The 24,152-nt window shown below is 41.5% G+C and overlaps 1 protein-coding gene across 5 annotated transcripts in view; it reads right to left on the bottom strand.

The window, feature by feature from the left end:
- The window catches only part of LOC123762146 (transmembrane protein 45B), a 50,863-nt gene that overhangs the window by 23,245 nt on the left and 3,466 nt on the right, over window positions 1-24,152 (bottom strand). Inside the window, exon 1 of one of the 5 annotated variants that reach the window (XM_045748520.2) lies at window positions 5,808-6,302. The exons of 2 other annotated variants lie outside the window; for them this stretch is intronic. The gene's annotated coding sequence lies outside the window, so the exon portion shown is untranslated. Of the gene's footprint in view, window positions 1-240; window positions 393-5,807; window positions 6,303-24,152 lie in introns of those variants that run through there. 2 more of the 5 variants (XM_069335959.1, XM_069335960.1) reach the window with 2 other exon arrangements.

Here is a 24,152-nt window from a genome sequence, read left to right as displayed (position 1 = left end):
GGAAGAACCACTCCCTTGATAGGGTGGTTCTCCGTCCCGACCACGGCGGTCTCCGGGTTTGAAGTCCCTGTGCCTTTTTTCGCCAACTTCGAAATCAACTCCGGAACTCACAGTTCCTGCTACGGCGTTTGAACCAATCGTATTAGCGTTTGCCTTTCTATTGGAGACCTTCGGCGCCGTGGAGAGAGAGGGGGAGGAATCAGCTGCATGGGTAACAGCTTCTCCTCCGTATCAACCTACCCAGGCTTTGCGCCCTGGAGAGGCCACTTCAGACCGACAACCAGAGCGCAACTCCATAGTTTCCTGAGACTGATGTATGCCTACTAGTAGTCAGTAAATACAAAATGCCACTCCGATCAAGAGCCGGATGTCACACGTCCGCTCCGCTGAGAAACCAAGGAACTAGTGAGGCCTCAGAGCCGGGCGGGCCGCCAGACACATCATTTCCAACTCAGCAAGTCAACCGACGCTTATCCTTCACATATCACAAGCTTATATCAAACCATTTACCAATAAGTAACTCCTAAATCATACAATAACTGAGTATTATAATATAAAACCTTACATGAGAATACAATCACTGAATAGTATATATAGAGAACATAAGAGAATATACCATGATATATAAAAATAATCAAAAGAGAATTCATATCTACAAGACATGGTAACACTGGCGGAGACTGTAAGCCAAGAAGGAGGAGGGGTTTTAGGGAGGATTTCAAGACGTTATCGGTCAGCCGTTAATACATAATAATACATGAATAAAAGTAAAACATCATATTACCAACATAATTACCAAAACCTTGCCACTGTGGTATACATCTCACAGTACCAGAATATCAGTTATCAACATGACAAAAGGGCAATGCAAGAACAGTAATGAAATTGGTATATCACAGTATACATGCTAGTCTTACATCAGGTACATAAAAGTATACATTCTGCATCGTAATACATATAGCATGTCATGTACAACAATACATAGAATTTCATACTTTAGGGACATAATGGTATTTTTGCAAGATTACAGGATATTAGGCTTCTGCTATTTATTCTGCTTCCAATATCTCCACAATTACATGACATATACTTTTGGTAATGATACAAAATATGTATAGGTATATTAAACATACAGCGGCAATATATAATATATAATAGAGTATTGTCAACAAGAGATTATATTGTGACGGTAACGCGTTGGTGTTCGGATGTTCAAAAGCTAGGGGTATGGCCTCGTCACATATAGAAAAAAAAATAGAAAATCTGGAACTTCGTCTGTGGTAAGGTAAGGAGAAGACACACAAAACACAAGTAAATTTTAACAATGAAATTTTAATTACGTTAAAGAAAGCAAAACATGAATAAAATGGACATACAAATTCGTATAATAAAATCAATCAATCAAAGTAATAAGAATAATCAAATGGCAAAATGAAAAGTTACGTTAAGACAAGTGAGCAAATAACCAGTGTATGACAAACAAAGTAAATAGGTGCAGGAATATTGGCTTCAAGCTGCCACCTCTCTTAGTACACGTAAGCCTGGGGCTTAGTCTACCAACGAGACGTGTTAACTTGTCGAAAGCACGGGATATTCTGAGGACTGAGGTCGTGGCGGCCCCAGACATCAAGTAGTATGGTGGGTGGAGTGCAGTTGCAGCTGGACCCGCAGCCAATCAGCGATGAGCAGGCGACAAGACAGGTAGTTTGGCGGTTCGAGGTGGAGCAGGTGTTCCTGGCTGCATACGTTTTGCTCTCTGGCAAACCTTGGAGATGTTGTTGTCGTTGTTGGATATTTCTTCCATAGTAGTTGTATATAGATTTGTAGCGACGTATTTTGGAGGGAAGAGCAGGCTCAATCTCTTGAAGGAGATTATCGTCACAATATAGATACAATAATATTTGTGATACTAGGCTAATCGACCTGGATATCACTATACAGTACGAACTCAGCATACACCAGCCACAGTATGATCATACTGGTGTATGTGTGGTCATAACATCCCTTCATCGCAAGAAATGGGTACAATGTGGGACACAGTATACACATTCTTACTGACTTGGACCGCAAAATAATATCATGAATCATATTTACATTCACAATAACTACTTAACATGAGGTGCACAACATTCAGTGCAAGCACAAACTACAGCATCAATAATACAGTATATAATACAACATCAAGTTAAAGCAAATTACAAGTATATAAGTTATTTTAATCAGGAAGTTTTAGGGTGGTTCTTCAAACTCAGGTTTTTCTCAGGAAAAATTTATGTGCCAGGAATATGATGTATGTGAAGATTAAATTCCTTTAAGTACAATGACCACCTCAAAATTTACTGATTATGAATTTTCATTCTGCCAATGAATATTAACGGGTTATGATCAGTATACACATCAACCTTATTCCATTGGAGATATACCTCAAACTTCTGGGGGGGGTAGAAATAGCCTAAGCTACTCTATCCGTTTGAGATGTATGTTTTTCTTGTCTTAATAAACATACTTGAACTTGAAATCAAACTTCTTGCATGCCAACACAAGAGCATAAGCCTCCTTATCAACAGAGTAATTCTTCTGTGCACTAGTGAACTTTCTAGAAAAATAGTATACAGGATACTCAACATTATCACATCCACCTTGGAGTAGGACAGCACCTGCACCCAGATCAGAAGCATCTATATACATTACAAAAGGTATATAGATGGTATAGGTATATATTAAAATCAGGACTAGCGAGGACTGGGGATGAAGATAAGATACTTTTTAAACCGTCAAAGGCTTCTTGACACTGGGTAGTCCACTTAAATCTAACTCTCTGCTGCTACATATCAGAGGTGAAGCTACCAGAGAAATGTTTTACAGTAGCTACGGTAATAGGCACTCATCCCTAAAAATCGCTGAAGCTGTTTCTTGTTAGTCAAGATAGGATAATTAACAATGGCATTAATTTTATCTTGTAAAGGCATCACCCTACCTTGACCAACCTCGTGCCCTAGATAGACAATTGTACCTCTGGCAAAGTTACATTTCTGAGGGTTGACAGTAAGATTGGCCTCCTGCAACTTGGCAAACCACAATTTTAAACCTTGTAAATGGCTTTGTCAGGAATCACTAAACAAAACAATGTCATCTAAATAAGCACGGCAATTGGGAATATCCTGCAACAGCAAATTCATCAACCTCTGGAAAGTTGCTGGGGCTTAACACCAAAAGGAATAACGTTATACTGGAAATATCCATCAGGTGTTATAAAAGTTGAAACTTTACTAGCTCGACTTGTCAAGAGCACTTGATGATAACCTTTTGACAAATCGAGTTACGATATAAATTGACAGTGATCAATCTGGTCAATACAGTCCTCAAGCAATGGTAATGGGAATGTATCTACTGCAGTTACCTTACTCAATCGCCTGTAGTCAGTACACAGGCGCCACTTCCCATCCGGTTTAGGAACTAGTAAGCAAAGCGAACACCAGGAACTTTGACTGGGCTTAACTAGACTATGATCAAGGAGGAACTCCACTTCCCCTCCTGATAATATCCCTCTTTATCCGGTGATAATCTATACGGATGCATGCGAATAGTGGTGGTGTCTGTGAGCTGAATATCATGGCTAATGACGTGGGTCTGGGTAGGCACTTCTCCGAACAGATTTTCATACTTGGCAAGTAAGGTTCTCAACTCTCCCTGTCTCTCCTCATCCAAGTGTCCTAACATCTCCTCAAACCTTGAACGACAAACGGTAGGACTAGACAAGTCTACATATATGGTTCTCAGGGGTGACTGTGTCCTTTACCACACATGACACTGGCCTGGGAGCCCTGAAATGCTTTCAACCTGTTAATGTGCACTACTAAAACTTTGGAAGCGTCCTGCAGACTTTTGACTTTATAATTAAACTCAGAACGTCTGCAAATAACTTCAAAAGGACCTTCAAAATGATGATCTAAAGCAGCCTCCACTCTGATTTTCAAAACAAGATCACCAGGCTGGAAACATCTCAACTTCACCCTGAACTTCTTGCCATGGTGTTGTTTCATCTTAAACTGCGACTTCTTCAGATGCTCACTCGCCACGTCTTGGTACTTCTTCAACTTGGACCGGATCTCACTCAACAGCCAACTTCCATCAGGGAGAGAAACGTTTCCCATCATCCTCTCCCGCAGCAACTGAATTGCGCCTCAGAATGGATGTCCGAAAACTAATTGGAAATTCACCCCAACGAATGCTGGAACCCATTACGAGCTACATGGCATATACTTTTGATAATACATAATATGTATATGTATATTAAACATACAACGGCAATACGTAATATATACTATTGTCAACAAGAGATTATATAGATACAATAATATTTGTGATACTAGGCTAATCGACCTGGATATCACTATCCAGTATGAACGCAGCATACACCAGCCACAGTATGATCATACTGTTTTTTTTTTTTTATTATTATTATTTTCTACCACAGACGTGGCCACACATTTACAATGCTAACCAGCATATATACATTTTCTTCTGTCCTCCATGGACAGGGTTAGAGAAATGTTAAACATAGAGTTCAAGGGTTTATTGAACACTCAACCACAGAAGGTGATTCGGTGCTTTTAAAATGCTAAGCTAACACATACTGGTATATGTGTGGTCATAGCACACACCCCTACCCCTCCTGTATGGCCCTAATAGGGAGGCCTGGCCTACAGTTACTTCCAACCCCCAACCCCCAAATATGTGTTAAGTAATGATGGGAAAGGCTGGCAGGAGACCTAGAGGAGACCAGGAGACCAACAGGAGACCAGGAGACCAACAGGAGACCAACAGGAAGCCACACAATACCTGGAAAACCACTCCGATAGACAGGAAGAACAAAAAAAGACTCACGTGGATATAATCTCATCGCCAACACACACAAACTTGATAACATCAGCAGCGTGAGAAAGCTACCATAAGAACGGAATTTTAAGATGTTTAAACACTATCTCAAGACACTCTACATACAGCCTGTGTTAGTCTGGTGCTCGAATACGAGGCACAGGCCTGGAATCCAAACCTTGTGGATAGAAAATAAACTTGAGATCGTTCCTAAGGTGTCGACCGGAATTAAAAGTACTGAGCTATGAGGACACGTTTAAGTTAACTCAGTTTCATAGTCCTTAGAGGGGGGAGAGAAACAGCAGAGTAGATATGATCACTGCATACAAAATACTTAGAGGAATAGACAAGTTGGACAAAGACAACCACTTTCAACTGTGAGAAAAGTACATCAAGAGGACATAGATAGCCCGTTCTTTGGACTTGCCGCTACGTAACAAATGCAACTGTTCAGCCAAAGCCGAAATGTACAAACCCAAGCAACCCGCCAAACATATCGATCCCGTTGCACAGAAAACGTTGATATTACGGTGTTTTAAAATCTTTACTAATGCGTCACATTTTTAGAGGAGAAATCGATTAATCGAAATCGAGAAATCGATTTCTTAAACGTGACGTCAGTGACGTCACACACCTTGTACATATATACAGAATATGTATACAGTATATGAATATGTATATGCAAATATATATATATATATATATATATATATATATATATATATATATATATATATATATATATATATATATATATAACTTTGTTTACATCTCTAACTTAGGTTAGGATAGGGTTTGGTCGGGTTTACTCAAAGAATAACGTAGGAATATACTTATAATAATATATACTCATAAGAATAACAAAAAGAATTTACGTAGAAGGAGACGTGAACAAATGACCTCAGGTCTTTAACCCTACACCCGCTCACCCAGGCCATTGAAGAAGTGCGTCCTGGCCCCGTGCGCCAGAAAGCTGTTTGCTGGCTTCATGTGCGCCACATGGAGTTCGCGGCGGCCCGCTAGAGGACTAGGCTACGAGCTCTCAAACACTCTCTGCTGCCGTGTGTAAAGTCCACACGAGTATAACTTTGTGTTTGTGTGTGTGTGTGTGTGTGTGCTGGGGAAGAGATTATACACTAGGGAGGATGGTGTATTTTTGGAGAGAATGCACTTGGTGGAGAGGCGATATACAGCGTAGCCTAATGCTGGTTGATAATGAGTTCAGTTGGTAAATTGACTTTATAGAGAGAATACACTTTGGAGAGAGAGTACACTGGTATGAATACACTTTGGAGAGAGAGTACACTGGTATGAATACACTTTGGAGAGATATACACTAGCATGAATGCACTTTAGAGAGAGGGATTACACCACGCGTTCACAAGTGAAAGAACGCTTACGGCGAGTTCACAGTACACAGGACAGGAACGGAACACTGAGCATTCTGCCAAGTGCCTCCAGAGAGACCCCTCTCTCTCTCTCTCTCTCTCTCCCTCCATTATTTAAACACGTGACATTTGCCTCCATTTGTGATGTTTTGGGAAGAGAGGGATGGCCTGTAGTGACGTCATGACATCCTAAGTCTCTCAATGGACAGCCCACGTATTATTTCCGTGACGTCATGGAGTCCTAGATCTCTCATTGGCCAGTCAAAGTGTTTATTTCCGCGGTTATAATTATAACAAAATAATCGTAATTCGTTTTACGATATGTCGTTTAGGAGTATATACATGAATTATAGCAAACATATATATATATATATATATATATATATATATATATATATATATATATATATATATATATATATATATATACTCGTCCAGGATTCGAACCTAGTCCGCCGGAGAATCATAAACCTGGCAGTCCAGCACTATAACCACTCGTACGCTTCCACCCGGGTTACCAACCATCCCCCGGCAACCCTCGTGGCGCACACTGGCCACAGACCCAGTCCTAGAACATGCCAGGGGGGTCGATCTGAGTATCAAGTGTTGTGGGAAGCTTGAAATGGTCTTGAAGCTTATCTACTGAGACCAGCTATGACCAGCTGGACAGATGAGGTGGGCAGATTTGTAGGCCTCCGGGAGGTGTGTAATATTTTCGCGTGGTCATGGGGTACGGACGGAAGAGGGGAATGGTAAAGAAAGTTTGTTTATGAATAATTGAGGTCGATTGGCAGGGGAGAATCGATCGATATGCCGACACTCTTTGGCCACGTGTCGAGTGTCGAGTGTGGCCACCCCTCGCTGGCCACACACACACACACACACACACACACACACACACACACACACACATATATATATATATATATATATATATATATATATATATATATATATATATATATATATATATATATATATATATATATATATATAATTATACCTTTTTAAAGCAATTTGTGGTGGGGTGGTTCATTTATTGCTCTCTCATTTAGGCCCTCGTCAGTAAGGACGACCCGAGTTCGAGTCCTACGGCGGGAGGGACTGTTGGGGTACCAATCTGTTTTAGCCCCCGTTTGCCCAACAGTTACTGGGCACCTGGGTGTAAAACGGTTTGCGAGATGGTGTTCCAGGGGCAACAACATGCTGCCACTGTGCAGACCTCGACCGGTTCCAGTACTCGGTTTAAGACCTTTATTCCACTATAATAATAATGATAATAAAAATAATAATTATTTGATCGTGGTGATGCTTGATCATGGTAGTAGTGGGGGTGATGGTGGTCTGAATGGTGGTAGTGGGGGTGATGGTGGTCTGAATGGTGGTAATGGGGGTGATGGTCGTCTGAATGGTGGTAGTGGGGGTGATGGTGGTCTGAATGGTGGTAGTGGGGGTCTGAATAGTGGTAGATGTTGTGAAGGAAGCTCAGGATATATGCTCTCTGTCAGCATATACTTCCGACAGTCAATTACATACCGTGAGAAAGGTCACGCTCTGAATTACACTTTTCTTTGTTCAGTAAACTCTTGACTCTTCCCTATTTTGTTTAGTGGGGGAGGCTCCTTGCTCCTTGTATAGTAGGCTGCAGGACCCCCTTTCTTTTTTGTTTTGTGAACTCGATTGTTTATTTTGAATAATTGTCCTGTTTTGTCTCTTGCTTAACTGTCCCGTGACCTTTCCCAAGGCACCAAAGGCCCCAATATGACCCATCACCAAGGCAACGAAATGCCATTTTCCGTACTCATAAGAACAGCTGCTGGCGAAAACTTTTACCAAGAGGATAAAATTGCTACAAAGGAAGGACATTTACTTTTAAATTATCTACATTATCCCTCACACAAAAACATTTATCACAGACATCACTCACTTCGTGGTCCATTGTGCTGTTCCTTCTCTGCTTCATGTAATACGTTATAATTCCTGTTCCTTCTATGCTTGATGCAATACGTTATAATTCCTGTTCCTTCTATGCTTGATGCAATACGTTATAATTCATGTTCCTGCTATGCTTGATGTAATACGTTATAATTCCGGTTGATACATTGTATTCAACGACATTTTACCGTTAGTTGACCGGTTACATGGCGGGAAAATGCAGGTTATTTCGCCGGTTAATAATGCCGGTGTTTGATCAATAGTTTTTATTTTGTTATTTTCATTTGTTATTTATTTGTGTTATTTTCGTGTTCGGGAGTTCTTGCCCTTCACTCTGTTATTGTAGAGAGTTTGAATAAGGCGCCCAGCTGGTATCTGTAAGGGTTACCCATGAGATCTTTCTACCTAACAGAAAATGGGTATTTTCTATTTCATTTTTGGAAAAGCTTGCAACATAGTCTTTTATAATTTGTCAACATTTTCTGAGTGAAAAGATGGTGCTGAATGGAACATTAATGTCACGTACGTCGATGTGATATATAAAGTTAATGGGCTTAAGGGTCATTAACACTTCATAAGACATAAATAAGCCATTCAGAAAGGGACTTTTCTTTAAGGGATTTAAGCCAATCAGAAAGGAGCGCTTGAATGTAAAAGAGGTATCCTATAGATCCAATTGGTTCCAAATAGTTCACTTCATGCCCGATTAGTGTACGAAACGCTTTAGTCGCTACTTAACGAAAATTACAAACATGTTATGGAAGGGAACTATCAGGGGGAAAGCGCCAAGTCATTATGACTATATAGCACTGGGAAGCGGTCAGGATAAGGATTTGGGATGGGACGGGGGGGATGGAATGGTGCCCATCCCCCTGGACCGTCGGGGAATTAAACGCCGACCTACATGAAGCGAAACCGTCGCTCTACCGTCCAGCCCAAGTGGTTGGACACATGGAAATGTAATAATGTTCTGATTAAGGCGTTTCAAAAGGCCTATACATTTTGGGGAAAATTAGTTCACCCAAATTTGGGAAAATAGTGAAAGAGTCTGCCACTTGTTGGAGTGAAATCGTGGCTAACCGTATGAACAGACGTAGTTACTGTACAACCCGTCCTCTTAATAATGTACATTTGTAACGTAAAAAATAAAACAAAAACGCGACCTATTAGTTTACAACAGTAACACCTCACAAATATTCACGTTTTCTGTGTATTGGACCCGAGAGTTTAGGTTGGTTGCTTGAATGTTTCAAGTGAGGCTAAAAGTTAGGTTGGATTAATTTGTTGCGGAGAGGCAAATCTAGAGAACGAACAGGTGTACCAGGAGCTGTAGCTCAACCGCTGACAAGTGTTGAGGCAGAAATAAACGAAGGTGATCATGTATCCAACACAAATGACATTTGAAACCACAAAACGTGACGTCTGGACTCAATAAAGTCTTTCTGGCAAACTAAAATATTTTGGAGTCGTGACAAGTCGCTAGTGGATTCATATATTCCCCAAAACAGCGACTTTTTTGTTGTAATTTGGCAAACATTTAAGAGAAGAGGAAGGGGGGGGGGGAGGGGAACGTGGTTGACGTTTGTGTTACCATTGCGACAGGAGGCGGCAGAACAGGTTCGAAACCCGTACTAGCCTGAATTTTATGATGTCATAGTGACGTCACGCCTCGCGCACCACAGATATAAACCACGAAATTGTTTCTCGTACTTGTGTTAAATTAGGTTAGGTTAGACTACGTTAGGTTAGGATTGGCTGGCTTAGGTTAGGATGAGTTGGATTAGGTTGGATTAGGCTTTCTATAGTGATGACATCGAAGAGTACATATTTCCTCGAGTCTAAGACCCTCCTCGCAGGATTGTTGTTGTTATAGATTCAGCTACTCGGAACAAGTTCCAAGTAGCACGGGCTATGGTGAGCCCGTAGTGGACTTACCTGGCACAGGAGCGGGGCACGTATGTGTCCTCGCAGGAGGAAAACAGCTTGAATTGCATAGTGAACTCCACATATTTATGACTTAACTACCTTTTATGGAAACCTTATAAAACAGTGGTCTTTTTAACGTAATAATACGTCATAGTACATCATTCTTTTACGGATTTGATGTATCTTATTATTTTTAATCTTAATTTTGACACCCTACCCCCCCCCCCCCCAAAAAAAAAAAATTAATCTTATAACATTCTTATTGTGCTAAATGAGTTCGCTTGGAATCCACTAATCCAGCTCATTAATAAGTGTCCGTTGACGGATTGGAAATATATGGTGGATCAGTGATCGGTGGATTGGTTGACCTGTTGGATGGGTTGTCGGTGGATACGTTGAATCATCGGATGAATTAGCGGTGGACTAGATGAATGGTTAAAAAAAAAACTAGTAGAATTTCGGGTAATAGACAGGATGAGCTGGATATTTGACGATTAATGATTGATGAAGACACCCAAGAGATTACACGGGCATGAATAACCCCCGTAAAAAAATATTACATGGCTTTAGATGAATTTGGATGATGGATTATATCCTCCAGTACACACCCAGGGATTCGAACGGGTGGGGGTGGGCGGCCTGTGCCATGGACGGGAGAGTGACAGATGGGGCGGAGAGACGGGTGTATTTGAACAGACAGAAACATTGCTCCCGTATCGACCTCCGCGCGCCCTCAGAGGGTAAACTCCTCAATGCAATTTAGTCTGCATGGTGAGAGGGGTGAGGTAGGGGAGGTGTAGGGGAAGAATAGGGGGGGGAGAGGGGAGGGTAAATGGGGGTAAGATCGTCACGCGCACTTACCTACCGCCCTCCCCTACCCACCCTTTCCCTTCACCTGAGGGGGGGGGGGGGAAGGAGGAGAGAAGCCTTGAGCAGGTCAAGGAGCGTCCTGCCTATTCGTTAACTCTAAGATATATATAGATATAGATATATATTTTGCTAACCACACCGTGGATATATAACATTTCAATCCCCCCCCCTTACCCCCCTACCCCCCCCCTACGCCTCCTACTCGTCCCATCCCAAATCCTTATCCTGACCCGTTCCAAGTGCTATATGTCTTGGCGCTTTCCCCCCCCCTGATAGTTTCCTTCCTTCCTTGGCTCGGACAATTGGAGCCTCGAACCGTCGACCACATAGCTAGCAGCTCTACCTACTGAGTCCACAACGTCACTAAACTAACGTACTACAATTGCCTGACGTAACCTTGGACCCACGAATGGGACATGACGTCAATTTTGACGAGCCGCTGTCATTACACCAGTTTTTGGGGCCTAATTGGGGGAAGGGAACTATCAGGGGAAAGCGCCAAGCCATTACGACTATATAGCACTGGGAAGGGGTCAGGATAAGGATTTGGGATGGGACGGGGGGGGGGGATGGAATGGTGCCCAACCACTTGTGGACGGTCGGGGATTGAACGCCGACCTGCATGAAGCGAGACCGTCGCTCTACCGTCCAGCTCAAGTGGTTGGGCCAAGGGGAAGTGGGGGGGGGGATTTATACGTCAAAATACGATGTACTATTTAAGCGGACCGGTTCTGCCCTTACACTCAGCTCTAATGGCAAGCAGATTGATGAGGAAGATATTAGAGTAAGGCCAGAGTCAGGGGGAGAGCAGATTCACGAAGCAGTTACGCAAGCACTTACGAACCTGGGACCAGATTCACGAAGCAGTTATACAAGAACTTACGAACCTGGGGGCTAGATTCACGAAGCAGTTACGCAAGCACTTACGAACCTGGGACCAGATTCACGAAGCAGTTATACAAGAACTTACGAACCTGGGGGCTAGATTCACGAAGCAGTTACAAAAGCACTTACGAACCTGGGGGCCAGATTCACGAAGCAGTTACGCAAGCACTTACGAACCTGTACATCTTTTCTCAATCTTTGACGGCTTTGTTTACATTTATTAAACAGTTAATGAGTTCCGAAGCACCAGGAGGCTGTTTATAACAATAACAACAGTTGATTGGCAAGTTTTCATGCTTGTAAACTGTTTAATAAATGTAACCAAAGCCGTCAAAGATTGAGGAAAGATGTACACGTTCGTAAGTACTTGCGCAAGAGCTTCGTGAAACTGGTCCAATAATTTTCTGGTCAATAATGGATGACCTAACGATCATTTGGACAGTTTAACTATGTACAGGTGTCATACGAGTACTAATAATTTTGTTTTAAATCAAGGTTTTGCTAATGGGATGAGATGGGGAAATTGAATTAGATTAGCGTAAGATAATGGACGGTAGAAGTGAAATTTCGTGGAAACTTCGAAAAGGCATATATAGGCCTAAAAGCAAAACCAGCTTTCAGTTATTTCCAGACAGAATTACTAATCGCATGGTTGTCTCCCCTGCGCTTGAAACAACGCACACACCTCGCGTCCATTACGTGACTTGGCGACGTGTTCCAGACCCCAGCCATCCGTAAGGGGGGGGGGGGGGGTTTAGGGGTCACTGTAGTAAATCATCCTCGTGAACACGAAGCCTGTTTAGCCCTATCGACGGCAACTGACCTTCACTCACAGCAGTTGCCTAAACTCCCAGGTACCTGTTTACTGTTAAGTGAACAGAGGCATCAGGTGAAATGCGTAACTCACCTTATTCCGTCCGTATCGTGGTCGAATTTTACACCGGACGATTCGACAACGTCCGTTTTCTGTTTGTTAAAACCGTCTACATTGTCAAGTTAGAGCATTAGTCTCGGTTCGGTTAGGTCAGGGTTAGGTAATTTAGATGGAATAAGTTCAGGAAAGGTTTGAAATACATTGGTGAACCGTCATGTTTATCCTGTGACTTGTAAACTCTTTCATTGCTGATATTTTTAGAATTTTGTATGTGGTGATCATGTCTCCCAGCGACGCGAGGTGCAGTTCACTCAGGCTCACCTCGTAACTCATATTGATATTTTTAACACGGCCAATAGGTGTAAACCAGTTACAGCCCCGCTCCTGTGCCAGGTAAGTCTACTACGGGCTCACCATAGCCCGTGCTACTTGCCCCGCTCCTGTGCCAGGTAAGTCTACTACGGGCTCACCATAGCCCGTGCTACTTTGGAACTTTTTGTTCCAAGTAGCGAATCTTAAACAACAACAACAACAGGTGTAAACAGGAGAGGCTGGACCCCCCCCCCCCCGGAGGGAGCCGGTCAGCCGAGCGGACAGCACGCTGGACTTGTGATCCTGTGGTCCTGGGTTCGATCTCAGGCGCCGGCGAGAAACAATGGGCAGAGCTTCTTTCACCCTATGCCCCTGTTACCTAGCAGTAAAATAGGTACCTGGGTGTTAGTCAGCTGTCACGGGCTGCTTCCTGGGGGGTGGAGGCCTGGTCGAGGACCGGGCCGCGGGGACACTAAAAAGCCCCGAAATCATCTCAAGATAACCTCATCTCAAGATAACCACCCACAAACCTTCGACAAAGCATGGGACAAGTATTCACAGGACTGATCAAAGTTCCCAACGAAGGGAACTTGGGAATAAATCTTGGCTTTTATCTCTGAATAAAATATCAGTGTTGCTATTTTTGGTGAGCCCATCAGTTATTTAGGCACGTCTTGCTTGTTGCAAACGTGTACTGTACCTTTGTGTTCACGTTACCTGTAGCCATGTTGACCTTTGTCTGACCTGTGTACCTGTAGCCATGTTGACCTTTGTCTGACCTGTGTACCTGTAGCTATGTTGACCTTTGTCTGACCTGTGTACCTGTAGCTATGTTGACCTTTGTCTGACCTGTGTACCTGTAGCTATGTTGACCTTTGTCTGACCTGTGTACCTGTAGCCATGTTGACCTTTGTCTGACCTGTGTTCCTGTAGCTATGTTGACCTTTGTCTGACCTGTGTACCTGTAGCCATGTTGACCTTTGTCTGACCTGTGTTCCTGTAGCTATGTTGACCTTTGTCTGACCTGTGTACCTGTAGCTATGTTGACCTTTGTCTGACCTGTGTACCTGTAGCCATGTTGACCTTTGTCTGACCTGTGTTCCTGTAGCTATGTTGACCTTTGTCTGACCTGTGTACCTGTAGCTATGTTGACCTTTGTCTGACCTGTGTACCTGTAGCCATGTTGACCTTGTCTGACCTGTGTACCTGTAGCCATGTTGACCTTGTCTCACCTGTATAAAATTCATGAAACAACAACTGAGGTTAAAATACTTCAAATTTATAAATTCCAAATAATATTACTAGTCATCAATATATATATTTGTGAAGTGTCTAATGCCAATAATGATAATCATATCATATACAAAATAAGTATAAAAACAAGGTTAAAAAATCAAGATGTTAATGAAAAAATAAAAATGGAAGCAAAAAAAATAAAAACCACATCAGTATTCAAAATGACTAATAATAAAAATAATAATAATAATAAAAATAATAAGTACACAGAACTATACCGAAAGGCCAAGAAGGGCGAGCTACGAGAAGCAAATAAAAATATCATTAAAGAATCGAATCGACTTGAGAATGGTCCAGGACGGACCGAAACGTCGTCGTCCCTTCAATTTCTAGTGTGTGGTCTGGTCAACATCATTAAAGAACTCAAGATTAATTTCCTTGTTCTAACGTGTTGGAAAGTTCTTTAAAAAAAAATAATATGGACATAACCCCCATTCATAAGACCCTCTTATGAATGGGTTGACATGAATGAACGTTCATTTACAGGCGGGTTTAACCGAGAATACAAATATAGAGTTTCTGACACGTGCATTTGTTGACAAACATTTAAGAGAAGAGGAGAAGGGAGCGTAGGGTGTTCGTAGGGTTCCAAATGAGAGAACATGCTCTTTAGGGGGGGTCCACAGGTGAGAACGTGATTGGAAAATGGGTGGAATGAGACAGAAAGAGACTGAGAATCGCTGGGACACTAGTGACTAAATCAGCGTGTGTGTGTGTGTGTGTGTGTGTATATATATCTCTCACTCTTGGTCACACTGTCTAGCTTCCTCCTGACGTGACTGTCATTTCTTCCTGACATCTCTTGACGTGACATCTCTTGACGTGACACCTCTTGACGTGACAGCTCTTCCTGACCCTCCGTGTATGCGTGGGTCTCCTCTTTCGCAATTCACATCCGGCAGTTAAGGTTAAATTACTTAAAAAAAAACACACAATAGAATTTCTGTTTGGCTGAGAAACATTGTAGTAAAATGTAGAAGTCAGCTAAAACTGACTCAAAGCAAAGCCTTTTTGAATTATCATAAGCCAGGCTGAGGCCTCCAAGCCCCCGGGCTTTGGGAGCAAAAGAACTCTCGCTCGTAACTGATTAAAGGTAAACACGAGGATAAAGTTTGCCTATACGAGGTGGCCACAGAGATGGAACATGCAAGCTTTGCGAGAGAGGAGTTGCAATCCGTATTTGTTGATGCATGCAATCATATTGGTGCGCGATATTGGTGCATACACACACACACACACACATATCATGTGTGTGTGTGTGTGTTCTTTCCTTCCATCTTTGTGTTTTCTGGCATCTTTATATCCTTTATGTCTCTTAAGATGCTAGCTTTCTTCTTAAATCCTTCTGACCCTCTTTAGACATTGTTCAAGTTTGGACGCCCATAAAAAACGGAAAGATGGTTCACAGGTTTCAGAAGAACAACGGAAAGATGCTCACAGATTTCACAAGAACAACGGATATGTTTACATTGCGGTGAAATACAGGACAGATCACATGAACATTTGCATAACAATGCAAATTGTTATCCATTGGAGGATTGCCAATAGAAAGTCACCGGCATGGAGAGCTCCTGCAGCTCTTTAAGTCGGGCAGTGTCATGTGGTGTTAAAATCAAAACAGAACTATCGGAAAGATTTACCAACGCACAGGAATTGTAACACACACACACACACACACACACACACACACACACACACACACACACACACACACACACACACACACACACACACATATACACACACACATCGGGGTGTAATCTTACTGAAGCCAAAATGTGAATCACACTCATCTGATTCATGTGAATCCCATTTATCAAATGAATAAGTCAAATGAGCGAGTCAGCCAAAGACACAAGACCCACGCAAGAATCTCCATTATTTTATTTTAATTCACAACAGCATTAAAATATATACCCACATATCTTTATTATCGCAGAAATTTGCAGTTGACCGGATTTTTTTTGTTTTTTGGTCTTAAAATGTTTGACAATATTATCTTCATGTAATGGGGTTGTGCACTACAGAATATTGTAGTGCACACCTGAAAACTTAAGGGGCTATTCATGCCCATGCCACCACCTGAGTAACTTAAGCTTCATCAATCATCAACCTATTGAACGCACGGTGGTTATAATGATCTTCGGTCACCCCCGACGACGACTTCGCTTTTTTCACAGGGTCTGAGTTCGATCCCCGATGGCCCCCCTTGTTGGACAGCGTTCCTTTACTCATACCCCAGCATCATCTTATCCTCACATTTCAAGTACATATTGACCTCCCGTGCCCTCTGGTCACCACTCATGAAGGTCAATACTAGAGCAGGTGCCGGCAGTCAGTAATGGCCCGTCCGGTTGTCCCATATCTCTTGTCGTGGTAATTGGAAGTATTGATCGTGAATCTATACCTGTGTGGGGGTTGTTTGGTGGTGGTGGTGATTCACGTGTGGGGGGGAACTACAGGGCTGTAACCAGTCAGTTGCTGTATCGGGACTGCCTTTCTACTTGACAGGAGGGCAGTCCATTACACGTATCCACTGTAGTTGATGGGTAATTAAGTGTTTTTATTATTATTATTATTATTATTATTATTATTCTACCACAGACGTGGCCACACATTTACAATGCTAACCAGCATATATACATTTTCTTCTGTCCTCCATGGACAGGGTTAGGGAAGTGTTAAACATATAGTTCAAGGGTTTATTGAACACTCAACCACAGAAGGTGATTCGGTGCTTTTGTATGTGTTGTTATGGTAGAAAATGTCGATGTTTGATTTTATTCCGATGGTGGAAGCTGTAGATATATATATACTTCACTATGTGTTCATTCTCCTTCAGCCGTGTTTATGTGGGTTTTTTTCGATTGCTTGCCATTAATGTTTCAAATTCTTGGTGTTTGTATGAACTCGCTTGATTGTGCTTGCAATAGTTGAACACCGATTGAATTGGTCTCACTTTTCATGTTCACAGACGGCACCTCCCTGGAAACACAAACCGAAACTGTCACAATTTTCCGCTTGTTACAACTTGTAATAAAGTTGTTACATCTTGGCTTAACGTGTTTATGACGTATTAGAACGTTGTTACAACTTGCTATATTGATTGTTATAACTGGTTAGGTGGTGCTAAAACTTGTTCGAACGTTGTACCAACGTCGTAGTTTCGGTGTGTGTTTGGTGGGTTGTAAGATCTATAGTCGAGTAGGAAGCGAAAATAATATTGAGCTCTTACAAAGAGCTTACCTGAGCCCCACAATTGGGCTGACAACTGGTCAATGATTTTCAATTATAAAATATGTAAGACTTGACATGTTAGGGGATAACGATGAGGATCACAACATACCAACAACACCATTACCATCATGCAGCTGATTGATGAAGAAATAGATCTAGGAGTCTTGATCCATCAATCACTGAAAGTTGCACAACACGTGGGAGGGAGGGATGAGTTACGGGCTCACCATAGCCCGTGCTACTTGGAACTTGTTCCGAGTAGCTGAATCTATAACAACAACAACGGTGAGCCCGTAACTTACCTGGCACAGGAGCGAGGCAAGTAGCACGGGCTATGGTGAGCCCGTAGTGGACTTACCTGGCACAGGAGCGATGCGAGGGAGGGAATTATCAGGGGGGAAAGCACGAAGCCATTACCACTATATAGCACTGGGAAGGGGTCAGGATATAAGGATTTGAGTGGGACGGGTGGGGGAAGGAATGGTGCCCAACCACTTGTAGACGGTCGGGGATTGAGCGCCGACCTGCATGAAGTGAGACCGTCGTTCTATCGTCCAGCCCAAGTGGTTGGGCACAACAAGTGGGAGGTGCAGGCAAAAATCCAACCAAATCCTAGCAGTAGTCAAACGAACTTTCAACCTCATGGTTGAAAGTTGTTATTCAACTATACAAGAGCAGAGCTCAACCCCCGCAAGCACAACTAGGTGAGTACACACACACACAGAAAATAAGGTGAGTACAATTAGGTGAGTACACATACGGTCTTCACATGAACAAAAAAACTAGAAATGAGTAACAAAAGCACAACGAAATCAATTAAAAATCCAATCTTCTGTTTTATTGGTATTATTCTATAACACTTTATTAGATCCTAGAGGACGATTCTCCTCCTGTGTGTAAAGCTTAAAATCATATCTAGAACAGATTACTACATCCTTGAAGATCTTCTCTTGCAATTGTATACCTTTGCTGCTTTGAGAATTATCTTCGAGTTGTTTCTTGATCTTCAAGAAACGTAAAGTCAAACCCTGGTGAGAGAGATTCTGTTTTGCAATGCTAGGATATAAAGCACTTGGGATATGAGGATGGAACCCCACACTATTGTGGGTGTTGGTGGCTCAGTTGGTAGAGCTGCTGCTTGTGTGGTTTGTGGTGAATGAAATGTTATTATACGTGATATGGTTCTTAGTAATTTATATATATATATATGGGTATATATATGTGCAATCTCGATTCAACGGACTATATGGGGGGGCCAACCCTATTCGTTGCAGAGAGAGGGATTCGTTGCAATCAGAGATGCCTCAGTGATGTATTTCCCACATTTTCTAAGGAATTTCCCACATTTTCTAAGGAATTTCCCACATTTTCTAAGGAATTTCCCACATTCTCAAAGGAATTTCTCACATTTTATAAGGAATTTCCCACATTCCAAAGGAATTTCCCACATTCCAAAGGAATTTCCCATTCTCAACAAAAACAAGAAAAAATGCACAACGGCCATCAATAAAATTCCCAAAAACGCCCAACAAACAATTCAAAAATATCCAGCAACAACATTAAACAAAAAGAAGCAAGGCGCATTACTTTTTTACGAGGTGGCTAAAAATATCTAGAGCAATTGCCTCCTGTAACAGCTGATTGGTCTATAAGCTACTGTCAACAGCCAATAAGATTCGCCAAGAATGATTACGTCACTAGATATTATTCATTCGTGAGAACTGGACCCCCAATATTATACTTATCTGATTATTAATTTTATTAGATTTCATTCAATTTAATGATTATATAAAATGCAGAAGAAATGGAAATAGTGGAAAGACGAGGAAGCGAGACAGGTATTCAAGTACGTTTATTGAGATGATAAAGGATATCTAAAAAAAAATAGATTAGCTAAGGCTATTTCTATCCTCCCTCTGTGACAGGTATTGATTAATACGAAACAGGACTCGACTCTTACGGTAACGACTATTCTGGTGAGCTCCCGAGGCTTCGGGGCGCCAGCTGGGGATTCAATAATGTCAATGGAAGACAAAGCCTCGTATAAGGACTTTACACCACTACCACGCTCACGGAACTAACCCCACCACATGGAGTAGCCTCACGGTGTATTACCGTAGCAACAAACTTCACCCGTGTAGTAATGTCCTTGAAAGATATGGCTTTGCTGGTTAACTTTGTGTGTACATTGCAAACAGACGTCAATCCTGACCTGTTCTCAGTTTTGAAGGATATTTGCAAGTTGGTCAGTTAGTTCTTGATGTTATTAGGTTCGTGAATGAAGCCAGAAACCTAATGTAATCTCGTGTGGTTAGACCTGTTCCAAATGGTCATCAGAGTCTCAATGCTAAGAACCAATGGCAACCCATCAACGCTGGGAACCATCACAAACCCTAATGATGTAGAGTGTAGAGCAAACTAAGGTAAATCAAGAGAAGTTGCTAGGGAGAGTGTAACCTCATAGCATTTGTGAGGCCATATCAGTTTCGTTATTATTCTCAAACATGTGAAATATTTAATTCAAAACTATTTGAATATCCCCTAGAATTTTATATTAAAGAAAACCCATACATGAGAATTTATAAAAGAAAACGAATTTACCATAATCTTTTTATAACTGAAACCCAAAATTTATAATTCAATGCAATTAAAACTTGAGCATATTCTCTGTTTCAGAAATAGATTCACTTACCTGTTTGCAAGTTTACTATTATTCAAACCGTAATATACTCTCAGACCATCTGAAATATCTAGCTAACTATCAAAGTGGTCTAAGAGGAAGTAAACTAATATTTTTTTATTGAATCGATATCTACAAAATTCTATAAATATACCATATATTACAATTTAAAGAAATACTTCAGTTTTTTATATAAACTACTACTAAAACATCACGAATTTAAACATTTTTCAAGTCCAATTATTGTTTTAAAGTTAATATGAAATTTGATTCAACTGTTTTGTTATATGACAATAAAATGTTGGTCTTAGCCAAAATAAATATAATAATGCGCGCCTCGCAAAAATATAACCTTTGTATAATATTAAAAATATAAAAGCGAATATGCCCTTATAACATTTACTAATACATATAAAATTAATCCAATGTTTATGTGTGTTTACGTGATGCCAATGAGGCCTAACCTGGCTTGGTCTGGCCTGGCCTGGCCTGGCCTGGCCCTGGCATAGCATACCCTATTCTACCCTAACCAGACCTATCCTAGCCTAGTCTAATATTCCTGGGAGACGCCTCATTAGCCCCTCTTCCAGGCAAATGTTCCTGTAATCATACCTGACATTTTAACGGACTGACCTTCAGTCCAACCGCCCTGCCGATAAAATATTGATTCAAATAAAAGGTCGTCGAACGAATTTAGTGCTGGCAAGAAGGCAAAAACTTTTTGACGTCGATCTACTGGGACACACACCAGTTGTAGCAGTTTAAGTTAGTTACGGTTAATACCGTTATCCCTGTTTGAATATTTGAATATTCAAAAACAGACACTTCGCAGGAAGAGAAAGGGGATGCTTGCACATATTAATATGGCGCTACTTTGTGTGTGTGTGTGTATGCCACGTGTCTTCACAATTAATAGAATTGCAGCTTACCCTCTGAGGAAAGTGATTATATATATATATATATATATATATATATATATATATATATATATATATATATATATATATATATATATATATATATATATATATATATATAATATATCAACACATACAGAAATAAACCTGAACGCTATAACTGACATTCAGAACATATATAACGATACTAGCAGAGTAAACATAAACCTTTCTGAGACAATACAGCCGCGCTGGAGTCGGGCAAGCATGTGAAGAAGTTCGATTAAATTCCGAAAATTGCATTTTATATGTGAAGTTTTATCGGATATGGATTAGAGTATCGGTTGAGCGACTAACTCGCTTCTTGCGTTCGATTCTCGATGGTTCAAGTTAGTCGGCCACTGTTCCCCACTCTGTTCTCACGGCGCTTCAAAGTGATATGTATTCGTACTGGTTTTCGGACATACTGGATCGTACGCAAACGATCGAAAAGCGACGTTCTTTGTAGGAGGACTGGTTGAATAAACATTGGGGTAATGAGTGTTTATGAGAAATCCAGATATCAGAATTCAATCCCACTCAGAACATATAATTGGGTCTCGAGCGGCCCCTATGACACAAATTTGATATGTATACTAATATATATTACCTAATATATGTAAAGAACGTAAATATGTCAAACAATTTACAAATGCAGAATAATTTCATGTACAAACTGACCTGCAATGCTTTGGTAAACAAACACACGCGGTCATGTTTACTCTTGGACGCCTAGCGTATTCCATTACGTTATTTATTTGTATGAATGACCGAGAAATATTTAAATATCTTAGGTGTTTTTCTCTCTCGGTGGGTTCTTATTCCACTTTCTTCCGTTCATGCTCGTGTTCGATTTATACCGGTAATCTAAGAACATAAATTAGGTAAATTCAAGAACATATATTTACAGCGCTACTGGAGCACTTTCCATCCCCCTCCCCCGACCCCCCACTGGAAGGGTATTAGGTGCGTAATATATTACAAAACTATAGTGTTTCAAAATTATAAGTGAAGGTATAAAATCAATGAGTGATAAAAATTGGTAACTGGGTATATGTGTGTGTGTGTGTGTGTATTTACTATTTGCATTTACTCTGTGTGTGTGTTTGCAAAATCGAACTTTTAGCTGTTGGACTCCGCCTATCTAACCAATCTACTTTCCTCTAGTATGTCTACTACATTTATTTCTCTCTAACACACACACACATGCCCAGGAAGCAGCCCGTAACAGCTGTTTAACTCCCAGGTATCTATTTACTGCTAGGTGAATAGGCGCACCAGTGCGAAAGGCTGTCCACTCAGCCGCGAGACCACGCACACACACGCATACACACACAGGATGTGTGTTTTCACATACATATAGTCAACTATATGTACTTGCATCAGCTCCTGGTTAAATTGAACAAAGTTTCTAAGAATCGTATATGTCGTAATCATTTCTCCGCTTTCATTTCTACTTTTACGGTGTAGTAGCTATATAGCCTTCATGGCTTGGTGCCTTTTGATAATTTATATTCTAGTGAAGTGAGGTCTATTTCACTCAGCCTTTGTATGTTATAAGTTACGGGGATTGTCTAGTCCCCCTCCAAGTACGTGTTCCAATCGCGAGCGATGTGTTCTAGAGGTGATAGCATCGTTAGTCAGGTGCCTGAGAGCTGCATGAATGTTTGCCAGTTTAACACGCACGGCTGATGTTATCTGGTAAATATTTACCTACGGAAATAGGTTAGATGGTGGCATCTATTTCTAGATGCTTTTTCCCGCGTGTGTGTGTGTGTGTGTGTGTACTCGCCTAGTTGTGCTTGCGGGGGTTGAGCTCTGGCTCTTTGGTCCCGCCTCTCAACCGTCAATCTACTGGTGTACTGATTCCTGAGCTTCTCGAGCTCTATCATATCTACATTTGAAACTGTGTATGGAGTCAGCCTCCACCACATCACTTCCTAGTGATAACCATTTACTAACTACTCTGATGCTGAGAAAGTTCTTTCTAATGTCTCTGTGGCTCATTTGGGTACTCAGCTTCCACCTGTGTCCCCTTGTGCGTGTTCCACCCGAGTTAAATAATCCATCTTCGTCTTCCCTGTCAATTCCCTGAAAATTTTGTATGTGGTTATCATGTCTCCCCGAGCTCTTCTGTCTTCCGGCAACGTGAGGTGCAGTTCACGCAGCCTTTCTTCAAAGCTCATGCCTCTTAGTTCAAGGATTAGCCTAGTTTCATACCTCTGAACTTTTTCCAGCTTCGTCTTGTGGTTGACAAGGTACGGGCTCCATGCTGGGGCCGCATACTCCAGGATTGGCCTTACATATGTGATATACAAGGTTCTGAAGGATTCCTTAGTGTGTGTGTGTGTGTGTGTGTGTGTGTGTGTGTAATTACACCCCCGTAATTAAATGTAATGACTATTTTCATGTTTTTTCTTATCATATTTACGTTTGAATTTGTGTAGCAATCAGGTTTTACCATCTTCATCAAGTCCGCTCCATCTATTTACGACTCTTAAACTGAAGAAGTTCCTCCTGACATATGTGTCACTCAGGCTGATCCTTGGCCTTACGTGCTATATCGTTCTCACAGTGTTGCTCTCCTCCTCCTCTCTTGCATGTATATGTGTTTCACATGTGTTCTTTTTTTCCCCCTACACCCACACCTACCCTTCTGCCCTCCACACCCGCCCTCTTTTACCCGTCCCAACCCCGCCCACACCCGCCCACACGTGAATTCCCACTAACAAGGCTAAGAGGAAATGATGAACCACAGACACTGGGCTCATTATTCACTCAAAATTGATTAGACAGCGAGGGAAATTAATACCGTCATTCTTACGGAACGAGCCCTAACTGCGTCAGAGTGCTTAGCGATACTTAGAACAAATAGGAGAGGTGTTAGGATGGAAGAAAACGGCTCAAAGGTAAAAAAAAAACACTCTGGGATTAAG

Source organism: Procambarus clarkii, chromosome 34 (assembly GCF_040958095.1).
Source record: "Procambarus clarkii isolate CNS0578487 chromosome 34, FALCON_Pclarkii_2.0, whole genome shotgun sequence".
Classification (NCBI taxonomy): Eukaryota; Metazoa; Arthropoda; class Malacostraca; order Decapoda; family Cambaridae; genus Procambarus; species Procambarus clarkii.
The sequence above is the reverse complement of the archived record's forward strand: the minus strand, read 5'-3'. Positions and strand labels throughout refer to the sequence as shown.